At 43.6% G+C, this 13,200-nt stretch overlaps 1 protein-coding gene across 1 annotated transcript in view; it reads right to left on the bottom strand.

The window, feature by feature from the left end:
* PRKCE (protein kinase C epsilon) overlaps nt 1-13,200 on the bottom strand; it is a 498,780-nt gene that overhangs the window by 483,957 nt on the left and 1,623 nt on the right. The window lies entirely within an intron of this gene.

Here is a 13,200-nt window from a genome sequence, read left to right as displayed (position 1 = left end):
GAGCCCAGTGTCAGGCTCTGCACTGACAGTTCAGAGCCTGGAGCCTGCTTCGGATTCTTTGTCTCTCTCTCTCTCCCCCTCTGCTGCTTGTGCTCGCTCTCTTGCTCTCTCTCTCTCTCTCTCTCTCAAAAATAAACTTTTAAAGAAAAGCATAGTTTATTGATTTTTTTAAATAATGTTGAAATGAAGGTAAAAGATAAAAATTCTCCCTATTATGTCAGCACCCTCCCTTGCCTTTTCCTTTTTAAAAATAACATACAGATATGTGTGTGCGTGTGTGTGTGTGTGTGTGTGTGTGTGTGTGTGATTTTTAAATATTACCACACTCTCTGTCATGGAAGGAAGGAGAACACTCCAGAACAAATGTTTATAGAACACCTACTGTTTAGTTAAATACTATTATAATTTAATGTTAAAATTTACTTAAACAATCGAACATCTATCATGTACAAGGCAATATGTCAAGTGTTAGCACAAACTGGCCCAAGTGTTTAGTCTCTGGGATCTTTCCTACGTCTGTAAGAGAACAGATAGAGAATACCCCAACGTGAACACTAGACATCAATAATTTTAAGTAGAGAGTGCAAACAGTAAAAGCTACCAGGATTCCAAGGGCCAAAAGAGCTATAGCCCGGAGAGTTCTAGGAAGGAGGCCCAAGGAGGAGAGAGACTAGGAGAGGTGGTTAGAGTATTCCAGGAATATGGACATGCGGAGATCAGAGTACCAAGAAATACTGGACAGGATGAGAGAAACAAGCCGCCTTGCAGGAGGCTCCCAGCATGCAGGATGTGGGATCCACTTAGCAGAAAATGGGGGAGGGGATGGACACAAGCCACATAGGACCCTGAATGTCTGCTGGAGCAATGAAGCTAGATTCTATTCTATAAGTAATTAGGAGTGGGGGTGGGGGGACAACTGGTTCTGAGTACCCCAAAAGGGTATTTAGTGCCATTGCACAACTCTTATATAAATCCCCTGGATTCCGGAGAACAAAGCTAATAAAGATATGAAAACGAGCCCTAAAGCTATCATCATGAATTCGTACTCAGGCACCTAAAACTTAAGTGAGCTATTCTTTTCTAAAATGAAAAAAATATTTTTAAGACAGCTAGGTGGTCATGGCCAGTGACTTGCACTTTCTGTGAATAGAGCTCTCATACTCAGTACGAGGAAAGTGAGAAGCTGTGGGGTCCTGAGGCACAGAACAGGCCAGTGGTGTGGACTGAACTTCAAACTTTCAGGCAGGAGGCTGCCTCCATGATTCCAGGGGTTCTTGAAAGGGTTCATTCATCAGAAAAACATGTTCCCTACTTCTGACTAATGCTAGAATTGTGTTAACAAGGGGCTAAGCCTTCCATTTTAAAGTGACTGCAAATCTCCCTCTTCTGCCTTCAGTGGGACAAAGAGATGATGAACATATCCTTTTCCTGGGCATGTTTTGTTACTGGGGTCAGGGGACACAGGTCCAGCTTTAGCAAATAAAAAGGCAGGATGCCCAGTTAAACCTGAATTCTGCACAAGAGATACTTTGGTAGTGTATGTCCCATGCAATATTTAGGACATACTTATAGCAGAAAAGTATTTGTTGTTTATCTGAAGTTCAAATCGAACTGGGCATCATGTATTTCATTTCATCTCGCAACTCTGGGTTCTGGGCACCTAACAGAAATAGGACAGATTCCTGGAAGAGCAAAGGATACAGATAAAGGAGACTGGGTGCCAAAAACAAACTTTTCAAATCAATTTCAATATATGAAGGTCTACAAAAGCATACCACTGCTCATCAATAGGACTCAGAGTTAATGCTGACAGGCCCAAGAACCTTCACCTACCTGTCCCTCATTCAATCCTGCCCACAGCCCTACAACCCAAGAAGGGTGACTATTGCTAACCCTTTTCATAAACAAGGAAACAAAAGTTTGAGGAGGTCAAGTGAATTTTCACAAAGTCACAAAGCTATAAAACAGAAGACCCAGATCCCTACTCTTGGGTGAATTCCAAAGAAGGTTTTAAAGGAAGAAAAGGATTCATGTGGTTGAAGGCAAGAAGAAAAGACAGTTTGCAAGAACTGATCCTTCATGGTCATATAAGCTCTCTGTTACGTTTAGTCTCATTACTTCAGTATCAATGATCTAAAATGAAATCTGAGCTTAAAAACCAAGTGTCCTAACAGAAAATTAACGAAGGAACTATGATTCCTTACAAGCCTCCCATAATCTTTTCAAAAGGCTGGCTACCCTTCAACTCATGTTTACCTTAGCAATTCTGATGTCCTGGTCAAAAGCAAAGTCCTGGTCTCTCAGTGCGGTACCTTTGTGCACTACCGACATTCAGGCCAGAACACAGCAACCCGTGTGCATTCCGTTAGAGGCTGGGCTTACTGAAGAGACACATGGTAGGAAAATGCAGTCAGGTGCTTTGGCCCAGAGAAATGGGATGTACACCTGGGCCACAGCAAACAGACGGTAAGAAATCCTCAAACCTCAGTCACCCCATTAGGCTCACGAGTTAATGCAGGTGATGTTCAGGTTAAAATGAAACACGGAATCTACTTTTTAAAAATTCCAGGGGTGCCTGGGTGGTTCTGTTGGTTAAGTATCTGACTTCGGCTCAGGTCGTGATCTCACAGTTCGTGAGTTTGAACCCTGCCTGCTTCGGATTCTGTGTCTCCCTCTCTCTCTGCCCCTCCCCCACTCACACTCTGTCTCTCTGTCTTAAAAATAAACATTTTTATAATTTTTTAAAAAATTCCAGAGGGCGCAATGCATCAGGTAGGTCAGGACCAAAGCCAGCCCCAAGACAGGTAACCCATGTTCCCTGAACCTCCCACCCCAGGGGCTGCCTATGAAGCACCAAGTTCTAGTTCTGCACACCTGGAATCTGGCAAATGCTGAATTCCTGTTGCCAGCTTATTTCAGAGAGGGAGGGAAGTAGGGAATGGAACAAAACTCCTCATTTGGCCATTACTGAATGAAATCTTCAGACAAAAGCACAGTTTCACCTGTATCAAATAAAAAGTATTAAATGCAGACAATTACCAATAATTAATTACCATTTATTGAGAACTTGCTGGAAGCTGGGCACTTTTTCATGTTTCATCTGTCATTATAATAACTCTACAAGGTAGCTATGATTCCCATTTTACAGATGAGGGGACCGGTAGATAGGTTAAATAATTTTCCTAGTATCATGCAGCCACAATTGAGAAAACTGGAATCTGACCCGGGACTGACTCCAAAGCCCATGTGACTGTTCAAGATCCATGAATTTAGATTAAGTCACCACTCAATGACATGAAGGATGTCACCCTACAAAGCTCTTCTTCATCTCTATTGGGCCTATTAAGAAATAAACAAAGAAAATCAGCTGGAAATATAGCATGGGAGATTGGGGTTAACCCTTAGGATAGATTCCCTTGATCATCAAGAGTTCAACATATCATCGTAGTGATGCTGTTCAACACCTTGCTCTGAGCAAAATCCCTAGAATGTAAAAAGTGTTTATTATTTATTTGTTGAATGGCTGGTCAGCTAGCTGGATAAACAGATGAATGCATGAATATCCATTCTGTCCATTGTTCCCTTTCTTTGGATAGCTTATCATTTTGTTTTTTGTGTGTGCTTTGTTAATGAAGCAATTATTTTTGGATTGCATCCCTCCTTTGACCTCACTGGTTTCCTAACTGCCCTCATAACCCAAAATGCTAAAAAACAGCTTGCCCAACATTTTGTATGCTCTTCCTCCCATTTAGAGGGGCTCCCTTCCCGACCCAGATTCCATTTTTGACAAGGCCTGGCTCAAAATCTGATGAAGAAGCCTTTGCCAACTAGTAGAACCCACATTAATCTCCTCTCCTGTGATGTCCCACAGGGTCTTAAACTTCACTGTTTCATAAAAGGGTGTTAATCCCGAATCCCCAAAGGGCCCACTTGAGAAAGGTCCATTTCTTCCTTTATCTAATTATAATGTTTTGCAAAGTATGTCCACAAAACACTAGTTCTATGATGCTAATATTTTTTTCACAAATAAGGGCATTCTATGATGGATAAGTTTGAGATATATGTAGCTACACACAGAGGGATACAAGTCCCTTTCCTACAGGCCATCTTGGCGCCTTAAATATACTAATGCGCATTTGACTCTGCAAAATTTCCCAACCTCTTTGATCACAGCAATCTGAAATTATTAGAAGGCTCCTACTCTTTGAAAGATACCCTGGCAAACACTGGTCAATTACATGTCCCATCCTCGGTGGCTGACTGATGATTCTCTCAGCCGCCCAAAATGGTTTACTCATCCATTCCAAAAGGTAGGGAGATGGAGTCATAAGCCCTGCATTCCAGAAATTCTGCTTGCTTGTTTGCTTTTGGAATATCTTTGGAGTGGCTCAGTCATATAGACGGAGGGCTCCATTTAAAAAATAAATATATTTTTGTGGGCCTTGAACAGTACGTAAAGAAGCAAGCTATCAAAAATGACTTTGTGATTTTGATCACAGTAATAAAGATAAGGAGGGAAAAAAAGCAGAGGCTGGCAGTTTTTCAGAGATATAAGACTTGGCTTCATGGAGAACAATAAAGATAAAATATCATCAAGTGCTAGGCTGAGCAAAGTCAAGGCCCAAAATGCAGAGAGCCAAGTACGGATCACTGTTAACAGAGGCCTTACCCAAGGGTATCTAGATCTATACTAACGCCTGCCTTCACAGGTGTGGAATCTAAGGTCAAACCCCATTGATTAATAGAAATCACCTGACTCCTAGTCAATAAATTTCTCAGGGAGTTGGGGGAAAGTATTAGTGAACCCAGCCCTGAGGAGGTGAAGCCTAGGGTGTCCCCAGGCTCAGAAAACCCTGGGATGGGCTCTCCTTCTTAATTATAATTTTATTCACCAAAAGATCTGTGTTACTCATAGATTAATATTGTGTCTCCTACCAGACTACATGCTCCATGAGAACAGCTCCTGGCATGGCACCTGGCATATAAAGTATTCAGTAAATATTTGCTAAATGGATGAAAGGATGGCTGGAGCAATGAATGAACATACCACTTTGTCCACTGGTTAGAATCTTTTGCGGGTTCTGCCATCTTTCTTTCCAGCACTGTACTGGATGGTGAACTTCTAAAGTTTCTTTTTTGTTTGTTTATTTATTTTATTTTATTTAAAAAAAAATTTTTTTTCAACGTTTATTTATTTTTGGGACAGAGAGAGACAGAGCATGAATGGGGGAGGGGCAGAGAGAGAGGGAGACACAGAATCGGAAGCAGGCTCCAGGCTCTGAGCCATCAACCCAGAGCCCAACGCGGGGCTCAAACTCACTGACCGCGAGATCGTGACCTGGCTGAAGTCGGACGCTTAACCGACTGCACCACCCAGGCGCCCCTGTTTATTTATTTTTGAGACAGAGAGACAGCATGAATGGGGGAGGGTCAGAGAGAGAGGGAGACACAGAATCTGAAACAGGCTCCAGGCTCTGAGCTGTCAGCACAGAGCCCGACGCGGGGCTCAAACTCATGAATCGCGAGATCATGACCTGAGCCGAAGTCGGACGCTTAACCGACTGCGCCACCCAGGCACTCCATGGATGGTGAACTTCTAAGAAGAGCAGAATCTAAGTTAGTCTGATGAAAGAGTGCTGCCAGATGAGTGACTAGCTACCTGTACTCCCTGAGTGGCTCATACTCTGCTTGGTGAACCACTGGGAGGAAGACACTTCTACTCACAAGATGCTTGTATTTGGCTAGGGTAAGACTACTGGCATCAAGAGATAGTACAGTCTGAAAAAAAAATCTACTCAAGAAGGACATAAGCAAAATCAAAGTCTATGTTTTTCCTCGATAATTAATTACTGATCTGCCCACCATGATTTTCCTAAACCCTTCTTGAACCTGATTGTATCTTTAATCTGATCTACTCCTTGGAGTCATTAGCTCAACGAGTTTATGCCTTGCTGGCAAATAAAGGTGACTTTTTCACTGGCTTAAAAAACTACCTCTCTGAGACTTCAAGGTGAAGTAGAGGGGACCGGGAGGGGTAGGGCAGGAGAGGTTCTCATTTCTGTGCTTGGATTCGTTAACAGATTGTGCTTTCCCCCTTCCTCCCAGGCATGATATCATGGGGCTCAATCATATTCCCTCTGTAGTCTCCATTCTGTTTAGTGGCCAGTAAGCTGCAGTGACAACAGTACGTTCCTGTCCCCTCTGCAATCCCAGCACAGTACAGACTTTTGGCCACTTCACATGGTTTCTGCCAGAGAACTGGATTTCAAACAGGTGCAGCCCTGCTGATTAGCATTATAATAGATTGTAATTACTTAACCAGCCCATATATACCCGGAGGAACTTGGAGAGAAATATAATGTTTTGCCAAGTGTAGCTTTTATTTATGTAAAATACTGCAGGCCTGCTCTGGAGTTCTTTTAGTCTAAGTGAAATCCTGGAAGCTTTGTCTGCATATGCTTCAATGAGTTCCGGCACTGGAGTTCAGGCACTGGAATTTAAAATTTCATTTCTTGTTGTTGTCAATTACAAAAGGTTTTGTATCTAAGGCCCTTAGGAGAATTTAAACTTGATTTTAAACTCCGCAAAGGGAGGACAAGTGGGCCTTTTTCTTCTCCCCTTCCCACAGCACCTTGCACAGGCCCTGACACCCAGAGTGTTTATAACTCCTCTCAAAGGGGTCCCTGGGTGGCTCAGTCAGGTGAGCCTCCAACTCTTGATTTTGGCTCAGGCCATGATCTCATGATCATGGGACGGAGACCCACACCAGGCTCTGCACTGAGCCTGCTGCCTGCTTGAGATTCTCTCCCTCCCCCCTCCCTCTGTCCCTCCACTTTCCACTTGTGTGGAAATAATATGGCTTTCTTCCATAAGAACAGCTTCAAGGATCCCACAGATTTTTTATGAGATATCCTTTCCTTCTGTCTTCTCCTCACTTCTTTCAACTGTACACAAAGACTGTTTAAAGGAATTCCTTCAACCGTTTACCACACTGGTCTTCCCAGCTAGATTTCACCCTCCTTGATATCATAGACAACTTTTGTCTTACCAAGTCCCCAACTTGCTAAGGGAATACACACTTGTTTAATTAAATTCATTCACTCATTCAACAGGGGACCAGGAACTGTCTGGGATACCAAGGGTAGAGCAGTGAACAAACACCAGTGCATTTATAGAACTTCTGTTCTGGTGTTAGAGACAGACAATTAAGAAAAACATATAAGATAGAGATAAGACCCAAAGAGTAAAACCAAAGCAAGAAAGGAGTATGTAAAACATCAAGGAGAAGGGTGAAATTTTAAATAGGGTTACTAGAAAAGGCCTTACTGAGAATGTGATATTTGAGTAAAGGCTTGATCCATGAGGATATCTGGGAAAGGAACATTCCAGAAAGATGGAACAGCCAGTGCAAAGACTGAGGTAGGAACATGGTGAATATGTTTAAGGGGGTCGAGTGGGTCAACATGGCTGGGAAAGGAATGATGGAAAAAAGTAGCAAGCAATATAGGCTCAGAGAGGTCATAACGGGAGGCTGACCGTGTTGGCCTTATAGGTTATAAGGACGTGGGTTTCTACCAAGAGGTCTGTGAACTGAGCGGCATGAGCTGGTGAAGTTGTGTCAGAGGGGAAACAGTTAGGATGCTGTAGAAATAATCCAGGTATGAGATGATAAGGTCTAGGGCCAGAGTGATGTCAGCAGAGGTAAACAAAGATGACCATATTTGGGATATATTTTGAAGGCAGAGAAAACAAATGCTGCTGTGCGCCTGGATATGGGGGCATCAGAATGCCAGGCATCAAGAACGGCTTCTCAGGGATTCTGGCCCAGGCAACTGAAAGGATGCAGTTGCCATTTCTTGAGATGGGGAAGCCTGTAAGAGGCTTAGATTGGGGAGGGGGGAATCAGATATACAGTTTTTGACATAATAGAGTTTGAGATGCCCGTGCACAATCAAATGATAATGACCAGAAGGCAATCACATATATGAGTTCTGAAGCTATAGTTACATGGGCTGGAATTAGGAATTTGGAGTCAACAGCATTGAGAATGTATGTAAATCCATGAAACTAGATGAAATTGATGCAGTAAAACCAAAACAGCAGCTCCCAAATATCCTTATTTTCAATTGGTCAGATGCTTCAATAAATAATTAACCTTTGACTACAGTGGCCACACAATTCCTAGACTTTTCAAAACAATCTCATTTCAAGTGATTCTAATATTTTCAAAAAGGCAATTGTTAAGCGTAATTAAATTAACTTTATTTTTAGACTATGTGAGACTTTTCATATAAATACATTCACAAATCAAAGAGAGAAATATCACTGGACCATATGTTCTGATTTAAGATTCTAAAACTATGAATATACACATATAACTCTTCAACTATTAATAAAATTGTTAGAATGTACTGTAGCCTGGCCCTTTGCTAAGAACTTTACATAGATTCTCTTATTTCTCATAAAAACCCCCAAGAGGTTGTCAAACTTTATAAGAACTATTGTAGTCCCATTTTACAGATGAAGAAACAGACATAAAGAGCCTAAGTCACATGCCTCAAGAATGACAGATGCAACCTGGGGCACCTGGGTGGCTCAGTTGGTTAAGTGTCAGGTCAGGTCATGATCTCATGGTTCGTGGGTTCAAGCCCCTCATCGGGCTCTGTGCTGACAACTCAGAGCCTGGAGCCTGCTTCAGATTCTGTGTCTCCCTTTCTCTCTCTCTCTGCTTCTACACCACCCCACCCCCCGCCCCCGAGCGCGCGCGCGCGCGCACACACACACACACTCTCTCTCTCTCTCTCTCTCAAAAATAAATAAACATTAAAAAAAAAAAAAGAATGGTAGATGTATCCCGTAGGTAGAATCCACAGATCCAAGGGAGAGGGGCCCACTGAAGAGTTAGGGAACTGAGGGTCTCAAATATTCACTAACTCAGCTGCTGGTCAAAGACAATACAGAGGAGAAATAGGGCTGACAGACAAGGTCTGACTGCCCAGAAGACCCTTTAACTGCAGGGCCCCCATGCCAAGTGGCTTTTTGCGATAGCACTGGGGCAAGAACTAACCCTTAGGGCAGTGGTTAAATAACCAATTATGTACCATAGGGAGCAGTATTTAATGAGATGTTAAGTATTATAGGAGTCAGTAGGGAGTCGAGTATGGAGAAATCCTGGAACCTAAGCTGTTGTTCGACAAATTCAAGGTGTACGTTGCATAGGTGGAAAGGGGCTTTGACCACGCCCAGTCCTTCCACACCCCCTTCTAGAACCTTCCCACCTCACTCTATCTAAATGATAATAATAGCTTTCAGGGATCTTCTAAGATTTCCCCACAAAAGTCCTGAAGGTAGAGAGATGCCTTCAGGCAGTGTATATCGAGGGGTACTCAAGCCACCCTCCCTGTGAGACAGAACAGGGCCAGTTTAACCACCAAGCCAGTCCTCAGGCTCTGCCCAGAGCATCAGCATCTGAACTAACAGGGGGTTGGCCTGGGCCTCTGCTGTTGTAACAGTCTCCCCATGGGATTCTGGGGTCAACACAAAGTAACAGTTCCTGAGCCTGACCCCTTCAGAAAGAGTGTCGGCCTATCTCACAGGGTCAGCAGGGTGGAATAATTTTGAGAAACCTTGTTAATGAGCTATTTGGGAAATATGAAACAGAAACACTAGTGTCCCATTCCTTGCCAGACGAGGCTATCCAACTGAAAAGAAACATTTTGGAGATGAAAAACCGGCTTATTTAGGTCCTGTATAATAATCAACTCTATAAAGAACCCTTTCTGGGACCAATCCCATGGTAGGCTTAGGGGACATAATACTAACTGTAGTCGCTAAACGTTCATGAGCTCTTGCTGAGGGCAGGCCTCGGTCTATCACTTTCCATGTATTAACTCCTTTCATCCCTTCAACAAATGCATTTTGTTAGAAGTAGAGACTTTTACTGTCATCCACTTTTTACAGAGGAAGAAACAGGAACACAGGTTAAATATCTCACTAAAGGTCACAAAAGCTGTTGGTGGTAGAGGCAGGATTCGAACCCAAGCAGCCTCCCTCCAGAGCTCTGCCCTTAAGCACTGGGCTGTACCACCTCTCAGAAAATGACTGTCATTATCACTGCATTAGGAGGCCTCTTCTACACCGGGAGGAAGCCAGGGAGTGACACAAACCAAAGATGTCTTCAGAGGCAGGGGTGGTGGAACAGGGAAGGGCCGAGCTCAGAAGTACACACCAAGTGAGGTGACCACAGAGCAAACTCCAGACTGCGAACAGGAGCAGTCAGCTGTCACGTGCTCGCTCCTTCCACCCTCTGCCATCCACCATGCTCCCACCATCTGTCCTCAATGCAAAGCAGCTCCATCCAGCATTCGCTGGGCCCCTGCTTCTAAGGAATCCCCATCCTTCTTGTTTCCACAACTATGCTTATAAATCTTGCTTGAGGAATCACAAAGGTCTACTATAAAATTTCAGGACATTTCTGTGTACAAAGTCTCGATACAAGAATTATCTGGAACCCTCCCTCCCCTGCTGTTTTATTCTCCCCCAATGTTTCTCAAAGCATGCTTTGGTCAAATTCTCTTGGACCACTTGTTACAAATGAGGATTCCCAGCACTTGTCCTAAACTACCGAATGAAAAGCTCTGAAGGTACAGATATAGGCAGACCTATATTTTTAACACCCTCCCCTAGTGATTCTAATGCACACTCAAGTCACAGAAGCATTAATATCTCGTTCCTGGAAAACAAGCGACATCAACAGTGTTTAATGGGTTTCTGCTTTCAGTATAAGTGAGATTTTCCCATCTCTCTGTAATGAGCTTTCTCTAAAACAACTCCCTTTGTCATCACAACTGATGCATCTCTCATTATCTGGAGAATAATTATCTCAGCCTGGCTTTCAAACATTCTAGAATCCACCTCAGTTTTCTAAACTTTCTCCTACTCCAGTGTATCCAAATTGTGGCTCCCCATATAACTAACGATGTGAAGAAGTACCTGACATGAACTTCCTTCCTTTTTATTTTAGAAGCCATGTGTTTATGTTCATGTGAACGAAGAAAAATTGCAACCGCAATATTCCAACCTGTGATACTGGGGCTAAAGTGAGAAATAAGGGAATCAGGGTTTAAAGATTTTAAATAAATAATAGCACAGGTGGTATGAAGAGAAAAGTCTTAAATGGGGGAGATTTTATCCTGCCTGACCCTGGCTGACAGGCACCCTCAGTTTGGGCCATGCCTGTCTGTTCCCCAACCTTGACCACAGGTGTTCTCAACCTTTATTCCAGCAGTGTCTGTGCCCATGGAATGATGTCTCCTATTGTGAATACCTCTTTAAATGCTACCCACCACCTCATGCCCAATTCATGCCTTCTTCTGACCTTTTCGTAACTCAAGTTTTGGTGTTTTTTTGTTTGCTTTTTTTTATCTGTCCAATACCTGTTGTACCTAATTCATATTTGCTACGAGACAAAAGAGATACGATTTTGAAAGCACTTTAAATTATTGTGTACCATGAAAACATCAGGGACACGGCACAAGAATCTGCAGGGAGAATACACTGCAAGGACCAGGGGGCTCAGTTCTCCCCAGACAAGCCACGGGCAATAGATGTAGTGGGCCCTGTGCTTGTCATGTGACCTTGGGTACCCACTGGGCTTCTCTGAGACTCAATGTCCTTGTCTCTAAAACCTGCATCTGCACTAGCTGATCTGGTCCAGGGCCAAGTCCAACATGAATTTGCGAACCTTAGAGAATAATAACCAGACAAGGCTAGTGCTCACTGGATGCTTCACGGCAAATGCTCCAACGTGGGGACGGTGCCCTGATGAACCTAGGGCTGGTGCAGGCTCCGGCAAAGCATCACCAGAGACACTCGGGCACCTCTCCCTCCAACGAGATGTGTTCTGTGGCTAAAGCAGCCCCACTGTTCATCCCACCTGCTCTCTGCCTCACTCTCCACCTCCCTCCTCGGCATAGACAGCAAAGACCCTATGGATGGCTTCACTGCCATACTCATGTTTTTCCCATCCTCTTCCTGTTCTAAGACAACAAATTCAAAACCACAAGTTCTTGGTGTGAAGGTCTGGTCCTGAAATTAGCTATCCCTGCAGCTCCCGCTCAGACATGCACTACTTTCCTGAGTCAAAGAGCCCACGTGTGGAAAGGAAATGGGGAGTGGGTGGGAAGTCTGATGGTGGGAGGCAGGCAGAAGGAAGGGGCATTGCTGAAACGGCACAGAATGGGATGGCAATGTGTTCTTTGGGACTCCACAAAGGTCTGCCTGCTTCCCAAAGTGTAAGCCACAAATCTCCCAGGGTGGTACTTGGTATGGTTTGTTGGAGCTTCCCTGTAAGCCCCGTAACCATGGTTTCAGGCAGACTACATCACAGCGTGAGCATAAAGAGAAGAGGCTTTTTTCCTATTTTCCTCTAAAAACTCCATCTCCTTTTTAAAAATATGTAAGGTGATACGCCAAGGTGGTCTGTATGTAACCTCTGACCCTAGGAAAATCACCAAGTGGTCTGCTTTTGATAATTAGAAGGGGATTCCTCTATATTTCTCCATGAGGATCCAGATATTTCTTTTGGTATAGACCAAAGAACCCTGAAAACATATGCACCCAGAGCCACACCTGCTCTCGGTGGAAACATGTAGCATATCGGAAAACACCAAAATCCATTTCCTAATTTAATACCTTCCTTCCAAAAAGGGCAAAGGCAAGGTTTGTTTCCCTGCTTCTGTGGGGGCCACGGTTGAATGCATTTGGCTTATAGTACCTGGACAGGGGAGGCCTATTTCCAAGTCCCTAATATTCTGACAATGTAATCAATCAACTCAATGTCAGACTTAGAAACAGTATCACACTGCACAGTTACCTTGAAAAATCAAAACAGGGAAATAATATAACTTTAAGTGGGCTTCAAAGCACTGACTTCCAATTTCTCACAAGCAGAATCATTTTAAAACTACAACACTCATTCTGGATGAATGGGCGATGCACCGGGCAAAACAAGCTGGTCTTACGTTGCTGGGACCCTGGAGGAGACATCCTAGAGGAGAACACATTTTTCTCCCTGTATGTCAGAAGATGAGCTAACCACCATGCAACAGAACAGAAACAAGCTAGCTTCCTCCCGGAGGGATAAATAAAGCAGCTCCTCACTGGGCTACACAGGACAAAGCCAGGACGTGCGAGAAGCCT

Source organism: Prionailurus viverrinus, chromosome A3 (genome assembly GCF_022837055.1).
Source record: "Prionailurus viverrinus isolate Anna chromosome A3, UM_Priviv_1.0, whole genome shotgun sequence".
Lineage (NCBI taxonomy): Eukaryota > Metazoa > Chordata > Mammalia > Carnivora > Felidae > Prionailurus > Prionailurus viverrinus.
Note: the sequence above shows the minus strand (reverse complement) of the source record. Positions and strands in the feature narration are given on the sequence as shown.